This window comes from Tachyglossus aculeatus, chromosome X4 (assembly GCF_015852505.1).
Source record: "Tachyglossus aculeatus isolate mTacAcu1 chromosome X4, mTacAcu1.pri, whole genome shotgun sequence".
Taxonomy (NCBI): domain Eukaryota; kingdom Metazoa; phylum Chordata; class Mammalia; order Monotremata; family Tachyglossidae; genus Tachyglossus; species Tachyglossus aculeatus.
In genome coordinates, this window is record NC_052098.1 from 38,079,136 (window position 1) to 38,092,343 (window position 13,208).

Genomic DNA, 13,208 nt, shown 5'->3' on the forward strand with positions numbered 1-13,208 from the left:
CATTCCCTCTCATCTTATGAAATCTCTCGCTCCATCCCTTCTCCCCTCCTTAACTTCCATCTTCAACCGCTCACTCTCCACTGGTTCCTTCCCTTCTGCCTTCAAATATGCCCACGTCTCTCCCATCGTAAAAAAACCCCTCTCTTGACCCCACCTCACCTTCTAGTTATTGCCCCACCTCCCTCCTACCATTCCTTTCCAAACTCCTTAAATGAGTTGTCTACATGCGGTGCCTCGAATTCCTCAACACCAACTCTCTCCTCGACCCCCTCCAGTCTGGCTTCCGTCCCCTACGTTCCACGGAAACTGCCCTCTCAAAGGTCACCAATGACCTCCTGCTTGACAAATCCAATGGCTCTTACTCAATCCTAATCCTCCTCGACCTCTCAGCTGCCTTCAACACTGTGGACCACCCCCTTCTTCTCAACATGCTATCCGACCTTGGCTTCACAGACTCCGTCCTCTCCTGGTTCTCCTCTTATCTCTCTAGTCGTTCATTCTCAGTCCTTTTTGCAGGCTCCTCCTCCCCCTCCCATACCCTTACTGTGGGGGTTCCCCAAGGTTCAGTGCTTGGTCCCCTTCTGTTCTCGATCTACACTCACTCCCTTGGTGACCTCATTCGCTCCCACGGCTTCAACTATCACCTCTACGCTGACTACACTCAGATCTACATCTCTGCCCCTGCTCTCTCCCCCTCTCTCCAGGCTCGCATCTCCTCCTGCCTTCAGGACATCTCCATCTGGATGTCTGCCCGCCACCTAAAACTCAACATGCCCAAGACTGAACTCCTTGTCTTCCCTCCCAAACCCTGCCCTCTCCCTGACTTTCCCATCTCTGTTGACGGCACTACCATCCTTCCCATCTCACAAGCCCGCAACCTTGGTGTCATCCTCGACTCCGTTCTCTCATTCACCCCTCACATCCAAGCCATCACCAAAACCTGCCGGTCTCAGCTCCTCAACATTGCCAAGATCTGCCCTTTCCTCTCCATCCAAACCGCTACCCTGCTCGTTCAAGCTCTCATCCTATCCCGTCTGGACTACTGTATCAGCCTTCCCTCTGATCTCCCATCCTCATGTCTTTCCCCACTGCAATCCATACTTCATGCTGCTGCCCAGATTGTCTTTGTCCAGAAACGCTCTGGGCATGTTACTCCCCTCCTCAAAAATCTCCAGTGGCTACCAATCAATCTGCGCATCAGGCAGAAACTCCTCACCCTCGGCTATAAGGCTCTCCATCACCTCGCCCGCTCCTACCTCACCTCCCTTCTCTCCTTCTACAGCCCACCCCGCACCCTCCGCTCCTCTGCCGCTAATCTCCTCCCTGTGCCTCGTTCTTGCCTGTCCCGCCATCAACCCCCGGCCCACGTCATCCCCAGGGCCTGGAATGCCCTCCCTCTGCCCATCCGCCAAGCTAGCTCTCTTCCTCCCTTCAAGACCCTACTGAGAGCTCACCTCCTCCAGGAGGCCTTCCCAGACTGAGCCCCTTCCTTCCTCTCCCCATCGTCCCCCTCTCGATCCCCCCATCTTACCTCCTTCCCTTCCCCTATTTATTTTACTTGTACAGATCTATTCTATTTATTTTATTTTGTTAGTATGTTTGGTTTTGTTCTCTGTCTCCCCCTTTTAGACCGTGAGCCCACTGTTGGGTAGGGACTGTCTCTATATGTTGCCAACTTGTACTTCCCAAGCGCTTAGTACAGTGCTCTGCACACAGTAAGCTCTCAATAAATACGATTGATTGATTGATTGATTGATTGCATCCGCCAGACCAGTCTCCCCATCTTCAAAGTCCTTCTGAAATCTCACTTTCTTTGAAAGGTTTTCCCAGATCTCTTGAGGTCTCTTCTCCTCAAATCATACCCTTCCAGCTATTACCTCATCCTTTTGCACCACTTCAGCACTCAAACCCTTCTGTAACACTTTTGTATATGTTGATTTGCAGACTCTAAGCACATCATCCTCCTATCCAAAAATTATTTTCATTCGTTCATTGTCGTATTCACTGAGCACTTACTGCACACAGAGCACTGTACTAAGCACTTGGGAGAGTACAATTCAATAATAAACAGACACATTCCTTGACCACAATGAGCTTACAGTCTGGCGGGGGGGGGGGGGGGGGGGGGGCAAGGTTTGTGTCTCTTTTTGTATCCAAATGTTCATATCCAGACACCTGAACTTTTGTGTCTTCTATCCTGAATAGAAAACTGGTTAAAAAATAGAATGGAAGGGAATGGATAAATGACCACTTTTCAGGAAGTGCCCCCAGGATCTGTGCTAATTTTAGGAGTCTAGAATGGGAGTTTCATAGATTCTGAGCCCCCTGAGGGACAAGATCTACATGGGATTCCCACTTGTACACTCTTTCCCAGTGCTTATTACAGGCTCTGCACACAGTAAGTGCTTAATAAATACAATTACTACTACTAGTTGTTGGGCACCCACTAGGTGCAGAGATTGGTTCCTGACCCACAGAGAGCTTATAATATAATGGTTTGATTTTTCTTTAGCATTTTCTTAAATTGTACTGTACTCTCCCTAGCACTTAGTACAGTACTCTGCACATAGTAAGTGCCCAGTAGATACCTTTAATTGATTGATGACCTGGATGAGGGAGTTTGCAGTGAAATCTCCAAGTCTGCAGATAACACTAAGTTCTTCAGGGCGCACTCTGTTCTAAGCACTGGGGTAGATACAAGTTAATTAGTTTGGTCACAGTTTCTGCCCCACCTAGGGCTCACACTCTTAATCCCCAGTTTATAGATGAGGGAACTGAGGCCCAGAGAAGTGAAGGAACTTGCTCAAGGTCACACAGCAGACAAGTGGTGACTTGTACTTCCCAAGCATTTAGTACAGTGCTCTGCACACAATAAGCACTCAGTGAATACAACTGAATGAAAGTGGCAGAGCTGGAATTAGAACCCAGGTCCTTCTGACTCCCAGATCTGCGCTCTAACCACTAAGCCATGCTGCTGTAGGTTGAGAGTACCACGGGTGTTCCTGGGGAGAGGAACCTTAGGGAGAGGAGGCATCCTACAGTCCAGGACTCCTGTCTCTGCTGTCCCAGCTCCGGCCCCTCATTTAATTCTGCTCCTCACTTATTTCTTGTTGAAGCAGACTCCCCTACATCGACCATCCCTTCCTTCCCCTTCCCTCCCTCCTCTATCTCTGCTGACACTTACATCATTGAGGAGTGGGGGAAATCTGATCGTTCGATGAGACTGTACCCTAGTTTTGCCAGTTTGTGACTTGGTGGGGGGAGGGGGTTCCTGATCTGAGGCATGGGAGCAGGGCAAATCCACTTGAAAGAGACACAAAGTGGGATCTGAGGATGGAGGGGGGACTGCAGGGTTTCTCTTGCCCGAGTATCACAACCTTGACCTCACTGCCCCTCGGCCAGACTGCCTACAGATACTTCTATCCTTTAGACAGTGCAACATCCAGCAGATGGTACATTCCAGTCTCCACAGGCCTGCTCTCCCAAACTCATTTGCAGCTTGTTTGATGGTAATGCAGAGGAACAAAGCTGGATCCTCATCTCTCATCACACACAGATGCAGCAGGGAAAAGAGAATGGAAGTTTGTCAATGAATCAGTCTGATTATTTCCTCTGGATGACTCAGGTCTCCCCAAATTCCCAAGGAAAGGGTCCACCCAGATCCACATCTGAGCTGTGAATGACTTAATTTTGGGGATCCCTTGGGGTAGCCGGAGGACCCATTAGATTGTAAGCTCTGTGAAGGCAGGAAAGTGTGTTTAGCTTCTGGTGCACTCTCCCAAACCTTTATTACAGTGCTCTTGCACTTGGTTCTGTAATAAATGGTATTTGTTAAGTGCTTACTATCTGCCAAGCACTGTTCTAAGTTCTGGTAGATACAAAGTAGTCAGGTTGTCCCATGTGGGGCTCAGAGTCTCCCCATTTTACAGATGAGGTAACTGAGGCACAGAGCAGTTAAGTGATTTGCCCAAGGACCCACAGCAGATAAGTGGTGGGTCTGGGATTAGAACCCCTGTCCTCTGACTCCCAAGACCGTGCTTTTGCCACTAGGCCATACTGCTTCTCGTGGCTATACTACTTCTCATACCTTTTGGACAGTTGGTATTCACCCCACCCTCAGCCCTACAAGCCCTGCCTATGTACATAGCCATAATTTACTTATGTTGCTGTCTTTCTCCTCTTCTAGGAGAAGCAGCATGGCTTAGTGGAAAGAGCACGGGTTTGGGAGTCAGAGGTCATGGGTTCTAATCCCACCTCCACCACTTGTCAGCTGTGTGACTTTGGGCAAATCACTTAACTGCTCTGTGCCTCAGTTACCTCATCTGAGGATTAAGACTGTGAGCCCCAGCTGGGACAACCTGATTACCTTGTATCTACTCTAGTATTTAGAACAGTGCTTGGCACATAGTAAGCGCTTAACAAATGTAATAATTATTATCATTATTAGACTGTAAGCTCTTGAGGGCAGGGAACACATCTACCAACTCTATTGTATTGCACTCTCCCAAGCATTTACTACAGTGTTCTGCACACAAGTAGGCATTCAATAAATACTGTTGACTGATTGATTATTGATTAACCAGGGGAATAGGGAAGCTTCCGCAAGAGGACAGATCTAAAGAATTAGAAGTTTTCAGTCTAGGAAGATGCAGGCTGAGAAGGGCCATGATTGATGTTTGCAAATTCATAATGATTGAGGACAGGGAGAACTTGTATTGTTCCCCACATGCCAACACATAAGGGTGAGGGGACAGTCACTGAAGCTTGCAGCTGGTAGCTTCAAAACAAGCAAAGGAAAACACTTCTCCCAGAAAGTGGTAAGCACAAGGAATTCATTTCCCCAGGAAGCTGATTAGTGGAAAATATCATCTGGATCATGAGGTGTTTGTATACAATTATAGAGGAGCAGTCCATGATGAGTTATTACTAGAGGGAAAGTTAGGGATTTAAAGGGAAAATTGGGGGTGGATAGATGGATGGATGTCCAAGAAAGCAACAGTCACACAGTTCCTCTATACATTCTGGGTACTCTGTCAGAGATAGAATCTTGAATTGGATGGACCAGGGCTGACCCCAAAGCTCAATGTGGGCAGGGATTGTCTCTCTTTATTGCTATACTGTATTTTTCCAAGCGCTTAGTACAGTGTTCTGGACACAGTAAGCAATAAATAGTATTGAATGAAATTTATCAGCCAAATTATCAAAATGATGGCCCAAAAGTAGTTGAATGACAGCTTGGTCTTCCCTTCCTAAAGAGGCTTGTGGTGTTATCCACTAATGGAACCATCAGGAAAGAAAGATGACAAATACAGAGAGAAAAACTTGAGGGAGAGCAATGGAAAATCTGCAAGAAGTGAGCTAGAGGAAATGAAAGTTTGCCTATGTAATTCAGACTTTTAAGAAGATGATGCTATTGACACTGAGATTTTATCAGTGTGTGGTTGATAAATCCAGTAGTGATTGATAATCCCTTCTACCTCAAGTGCCCATAAAGATTGGTTCTTGCTGCACTGTTGTACTTGTTACCCGCAGTGCCTGACATTTCTTTTCAGTTGGCATTGTGATCTTCCCGGAGCCTCTGTTTTGAGACTGTTCTTCCATTTCTGGTTGTTGCACACCAGGCTGACCTGTCTTCTGCTTCTGTCTGCTAACTGTCCACTGCTATGACACATCATGTGAAGTTTTGCTTCATTGTGTCTTTAAAGTATTTCTCCTGTCCACCTTTTTCTACATTTATCCAATTTCAGTTCACCCTAGAACATCTGTTTGAGTAATCTGCTGTTGTCCATTATCAGCACATGACCCACCCAGTAGAAGTGTGATCTGATGAGCAGAGTTTGGATGCTAATGGTACAACTGGATTTCAGTACCTCATTGTTTGTGACCCTATCATTTTTTTTAATGGTATTTCTTAAGTACTTACTACATGCCAGACACTGTACTAAGCGCTGGGTAGATATTCATTCATTCATTCAATCATATTTATTGAGCGCTTACTGTGTGCAGAGCACTGTACTAAGTGCTTGGAAAGTACAACTCGGCAACATAATAAAATAGTCAGATTGGACCCAATCTGTGTCCCACATGGGGCTCACAGTCTTAATCCCCATTTTACAGATGAGGGAATTTAGGCACCAAAAGTTAAATGACTTGCTCAAAATCACACATCAGGCAAGTGGTAAAGTGGGATTAGAGCCCATGTCCTCTGACTCCCAGGCCCATGATCTTTCCGGTAGGCCATGCTGCTTCTCACCATGTTAATGCTGTCTTAACACAGTGTTTAAAGTGTGGCACTTGGGTGAGTGTTCATGGAACTGCAGATGTAACATTTCAGGTGGGTAAATCTAGATCTCACGGCCACAATGAAAGTTAGACAATCAATCAAACAATCAACCTATTGTATTAAGCACCCATGGAGTGCAGAGCACTATACTAAGAGCTTGGGAGAGACCAATAGAACAGAGTTGGTAAACTCCTGCCCACAAGGAGTTTACGGTCTAGAGGGAGGGACAGACATTAATATAAGTTAATATATTACAGATATGTAAATAAGTGCTGTGTGGCCGAGAGTAGGGTGAATAAAGGGTGCAAATCCAAGTTCAAGGGTGATGCAGAAAGGAGTGGGAGAAGAGGAAATGAGTGCTTAGCTGGGGAAGGCCGTTTGGAGGAGAGGTGATTTTAATAAGGTCTTGAGGGTGGGGAGGGTGCTTATCTGTTGGATATCAAGGGGGAGGGAGTTCCAGATCAGAGGCAGGACATGGGCGAGGGGTCAGCAGCAAGATACACGGGATCGACTACGATTGCCCCATACACCTTCAGTCCGAAGATCTGAATCTCGATGTTATGGTGGTGCCACGGTCTGTCTTTGAATTTTCCAAAGGACCCCCTGACCCTTTAGATTCAGTTTTCCATCTCCTTGTCTATTATTGCGTTATTGGACAATTTGCCAGCCAAGTGACAGAATTCAGTGAGTCTACTCAATTCCGTGTTGCTGATTGGAGATCCTTGGTTGTGTGTAGGGTTTTCCAGGTGTGGGCTGGTAAATAAGCTCAATCTTCTTTACACTAATTGTTAATCCATAGCTTATTCTGAGAAGGTGTTCATTATCATCTTGATGTCTTTTTGTGTATGTGAGCTTCTGGAGCACAGTCATCAGTGTATAGGAACTCCAGAATGAGTAATGTATGCATTTAATGCTAAAACTTCATATAGATTCATATAGCAAATGTGTAAAACCTGGTTCATTTCTGCAGAGAAGAGCATTTGCCTGTCCTGTGGCCCACAGAAGCTGGCACTCCCTTTGGAAAAACCAGGATTTCAGCAGAGGGAAAGTGTGTGGTGTACTCGATGACCACAAAGCACCTGCTGCAGAGAAGTCTAAAAAGGTAAGCTTTCTTCATTTCGTGTTGAATGAAAGCTGCAAACATTTTCCCAGCACAGCGGCAAAATAAAAATGGGCACTTGAACCACTGGGCAAAGATGGAGATGAAGAGTGACTTGGAAATGTTTTGAACTCGCTCAGTGCCATTCTGGAGACAAGAACAACCTTCACCATTCATCTACATGAAGGGGCCTACAGATCACAAGAGAAACAAATGGCCAAGGACAATGAGACTTATTAGATCACGGAGCCAACTGGGGAGACTGTCCTTGCCTCCTTTTTTTGGTTTTATTTTCCCTTCGAGGAAGGACAGAGGTTTTGTTTGGAATCCAGCCCCTTTTGTCATTTTTCTGGTAGATCTGCTCTAAAAGGGCCACAGCAGGGACACTAGGGCCAAGTGAAAGTTTTCTCTCATTAGTTCAAGGGAAGCCAATAAGCCTGAGAGCTACTGAACCGTGTGATAGAAAACGACAAGTAGGGAAGTCTTTTCTCTGGCTTTGTGAGGGAATTGAAAAGGATCTTCCACAAATGTGGAGAACAAGGACAATGATGACTTCCCAAGCAGGGAAATCCCAAATAAGAACAACAGTTTCAGCCCAGCCCTGAAAAGAATAGCATTCCCCTTGATTTGAGGGTATTCAGCCACACCAAAATGGCCATAATGCCACTCTCAATTGGAAAATGGGACCCACAAAGATTCGAGAGGTTAGTGTGCTCGGAGACAGATTTTAGAGTATGGGTGTTGCTTCTGGACCCATCACGATGAAATGAAACAATCACCCCACTTCTCCTGTTTGAGCTTTCAAGGGCCCGTGATTTACCTCCCCAGATCAATCCTGGCTTCTCTTCTGCAGCGGTGGCCTGTCCGGCAGCTTCTGACCCATCTCCAGGATGTCCATGGCAGCAAAGGGATGATGGAAGAGGAGCTGTTGCCCAGGGCCTGCTCCAAGACTGACCCATTTCCAGTCAGTGCTCCCTCATTGTGGGTAGGGAATGTGTCTGTTATATTGTTGTGCTCTATTCTCCCAAGCACTCAGTACAGTGCCCTGCACACAGTAAACACTCAATTAAAATGATCAATTTATTGAGAAGAAAGGAGTGGCACCCTTTAAGGCTCATAATAAACAACTAGGCCCAGAGAAGATAGGTGGCTTGGCCGAGGTGACACAGTGAGTCACTTGGACTTAATGGAGCCGGATGACTAGCCTTTAGGTGGGACACTCATCAAAGGCCCATCACCCAACAGGCCTTAGGTCTCACTTTTGTCTGGGTTAGAGAGAGGATCTGACTGCTCAAGATAGTCCAGCATCCGGAAGAAGAGGGAGTGAAGGAGAAGCTTGCCCAGCTTTGCATCTTCCCTGATGACAAAAACAGCCACCATCATCTTGGATGAACTAGTCCTCCCCAGACTGTTTCTTGGAGTATCTGGTGCAGTTAATATGATGTCAGCCAGAACACACTTCTAATCCACTGGGAAACTCTTCCAACTCAACAAGTGATGAGCAACCATCCTAAGTGTTTGAGAGAGTGATCCAGGAACGACTGTATGCTGATGACTGCACTAGGAAAAATATACACAAGAAATGCAAATAATTGTGAATCACTCTTCAGAGTCAGTGCAACTTTAAGGATTTATAGTAAAACCCCAAGAAAGGCAAGGTTATATATCAGCTTGTAGTCAACCAAAGATTTTCATCAGCAATACCATGATCCACTGATGGGTAAAAGATTAAAAAAAAAACAGAATAAAAGAGACCAATATAACTTGTGGGTGATTAACAGGGTCCATTGTGTGAACCTGAACAAAGAGAAAAGTTCACTGAACCAAACTAGTCAACACTGGAAACCTCTGCGAAGGATTGAAGTAAAATGTAGCCCAGCAGTACCATTTCGTGTCTCAGTGGAAAGAGCATGGGCTTTGGAGTCAGAGGTCATGGGTTCTAATCCAGGCTCTGCCAATTGTCAGCTGTGTGACTTTGGGCAAGTCACTTAACTTCTCTGCAGCTCAGTTACCTCATCTGTAAAATGGGGATTAAGACTGTGATCCCCCCATGGGACAACCTGATCACCTTGTAACCCCCCAGTGCTTAGAACAGTGCTTTGCACATAGTAAGTGCTTAACAAATGCCATTATTATTATTATTTCCAAAGGTTTACTAACCAGAGAGAGGGATGTAACAATGCCCTCTCCAGACAATAGACATATGATCCTTCTGACAGTTCAAGTGCCCTGATCATTTTTCTAAAATAAAAAAAAATCATCTGCACACATCTCACCTCTTCTCAAAAAGTTCCAATGGCTGTCCATCCATCTCCACATCGAACAGAAACTCCTCATCATCAGCTTTAGGGCACTATGCACTACATCACCTTGCTCCCACCTACCATTCCTCTCTCCTCTTCCAACACAGTCCAGCCTTCACACTTTGCTCTTCAAACACCAATCTACTCGTTGTGCCTTGATCTCCTCTGTCTTGCCACTGACCCCTTGCTCAAGTCCTCTCTTTGGCCTGGAACACCCTCTCCTTTCATTTCCAACAGACCACCACTCTCTCCATCTTCAAAGTCCTACTAAATTCACATCTCCTTCAGAAAGCTTTCACTGAGTAGCCTCTCATCTCCCCACCCTATTCCTCCTCCCTCCTGCATCCTTATGCACTTTGTCTCTAGGCCTTAAGGATTTTGACACTCACCCCACCCCTACCCTCATGATATACTTCTACTCTGCTGCTTCCTCTATCGGTAATTTATTTTAATTTCTTCTTTACCCACTAGGCTGTAAGCTCCTCAAGGGTAGGAATTGTGTTTCTCCCAAGTGTTTAGTGCAGGTATCTGCACACCTTAAGTACTCCATAAATAACACTGATTGATTGATTGAAACCTGTTTCTCCTGCACTTAACCCCTGACCCTAGTTGTTCTTCCTAAGTTTTGAGAGAAATTCTTCTGATCCTAGAGAGGGGCTGTGGAGTAGATAGCTATAATAGGAATGGAAATTCAGTCTTACATAAAGGCTAGAGCTGAGGTAAAAATGGAGAAGCAGCATGGCTCAGTGGAAACAGCCCGGGCTTTGGAGTCAGAGTTCATGGGTTCAAATCCCGGCTCCACCAATTGTTAGCTGTGTGACTTTGGGCAAGTCACTTCACTTCTCTGTGCCTCAGTTCCCTCATCTGTCAAATGGGGATTAAGACTGTGAGCCCTCAGTGGGACAACCTGATCACCTTGTAACCTCCCCAGTGCCAGTGCTTTGCACATAGTAAGCACTTAATAAATGCCATCATTATCATTATTATTATTATTATTACCTAACGGAATCCTGATTCTCATTAAACTGTTTTGGGCTTATAACTGCCCCCCAGCAACATTAAGCAAGCACACAGACACTGACAGGAGTTTCTATTGGTGTTCCTGGGTAGTTTTCTGGGGTTTATTCAAGGCACTGTTTTTCATCATGTGATGCTCTATTTCTGGTTGTCCCTAAAATCCAAAGGAATATTTTCCAGTGCTGCTTTCTCTGTCCTATAGGTCTGTATCTTCCTGGACATGAAGGCTGTCTAAATACTGTAATCTAGTCTCAGCCTTGAAAGATATAGACTTCATGCCCTTTCTGTTTTCTGTCAGGAATCATGATGCTGACAAGTAAGTCAGATTCATAATATTAAACACAAGCCGATCGGAGTAACTCTTACTTCCACCTTCCAGGGAATGGTGTGGATTTTCTACTAGGGTTGGAGTACATCCCTCCAAGTCAATGTCAGTGTCAGTTCCTGGAAAAAAAGCATGAAAAGTATCTCAAGCCCACTGTTTTTATTGTTTTTTTTTCCTGTGGTATTAAAATCTCACCATGCTGAAAGAAGTCACTCTCTTCTTAAACCCAATTGCTGAAACTTATGTGTGGCTGGGTAGTTACTGGGAAATAAAATCCATGAATAGTTGTTCTGTAATTATTCTTCTGCCTTTATTATCAACACTGTACTCTGTGCCCTCCCACAAAGAGGGAGGGAGGAGGGGAGGGGGAGTGTTCCAGGTCAACATGAAGGCCCAGGATTGGAGCATGGCTTTCATGTGCCACGTGGGCAAAGCACCAGCAGTGGAGGCTACCAGCTCTGTTGCAATCAGGGCCAAAATAGGAACAGAGGCCAGGAAAGGTGGCAGCAGTGTCAGGGGCCACAAATGAGAGGCAAGTTTGAGATTCTCTACTTGTGCAGTGGCCACGTCTCCACTCCCTCTTGAAGTTCCCCCAGCTATGGCCCAGGACTGTGAAGGATGTGGTACTGAAGTTGGCTGCTATAGTAGCCAGGAAAGCAGGGAATCAATTATATCCTCATCCAAGCAGACGACTGGCCAGAAAAAAGATATGGGAAAGGAAGTGGTGAAGAGCATTCTCTTTTCAAATATCAGAAGGGGACATTACACATGTTCTCCTGAGCCTGGGGAGGGGGGAATCTGGTGTGACGAGACTCTGGATGACATGGGTGGGGACACCCTGAAGTCCCTATCCCCTTTACCATCAGACTTATTGGACTCTGAACTTTGTCTTCTATGATGTTCTTCTGTTTTCATTACTTCATCTTTACTTATGTGCCTCTTGCCAAACCCCTCTTCACTTAATGTAAAGCTACACTGTTAAAAGAATGTGTTAAAGTATTTCCTTATATCTGATTGATCAATGTCATAATAGATAAATGGCCCTCTATTATTAAGGGAATATAAAAAACAGCTTGGAGACACATTTACATAGTTGTATGAAATTCCAAGATCAGGAGAAAAAAATTCTGGATTTCCAGACTGACTGTTACAGAAAAAACAATAAATCTTGATGATCAGATTACTGCTCTCAACTCTACCCTTTCTACTCAGCTAGACTCACTTGCTCCCCTTTCCCTTCGCCGCTCTCGCACCACTAACCCACAACCCTGGATCACTGCCACTGTCCGCCTCCTTCGCTCTTATGCTCGAGCTGCTGAACGCTGCTGGCGAAAGTCTAAACACCATGCCAACCTCGTTCACTTCAAGTTTATCCTTTCCTGCCTTAACTCAGCCCTCTCTTCTGCCAGACAAAACTATTTCTCCTCCCTTATTGACACCCATGCCCATCACCCCCGCCAGCTCTTCCGTACATTCAACTCCCTTCTCAGGCCCCCGGTTCCTCCCCCTCCTCCTTCCCTCACCCCCAACGATCTGGCCTCCTACTTCATTAACAAAATTAAATCCATCAGGTCCGACCTCCCCAAAGTCTCTTCCCCCCTTTCTCCATCCCCCCAGCTCTCAACACTCTCTGCTACTCTCCCATCCTTCCCAGCGGTATCCTCAGAGGAACTCTCCTCCCTCCTCTCAAGTGCTACTCCAGCCACCTGTGCTTCTGACCCCATTCCCTCTCATCTTATGAAATCTCTCGCTCCATCCCTTCTCCCCTCCTTAACTTCCATCTTCAACCGCTCACTCTCCACTGGTTCCTTCCCCTCTGCCTTCAAACATGCCCATGTCTCTCCCATCCTAAAAAAACCCTCTCTTGACCCCACCTCACCTTCTAGTTATCGTCCCATATCCCTCCTACCATTCCTTTCCAAACTCCTTGAACGAGTTGTCTACACGTGCTGCCTAGAATTCCTCAACGACAACTCTCTCCTCGACCCCCTCCAGTCTGGCTTCCGTCCCCTACGTTCCACGGAAACTGCCCTCTCAAAGGTCACCAATGACCTCCTGCTTGCCAAATCCAACGGCTCATATTCTGTCCTAATCCTCCTCGACCTCTCAGCTGCCTTTGACACTGTGGACCACCCCCTTCTCCTCAACACGCTATCTGACCTTGGCTTCACAGACTCCGTC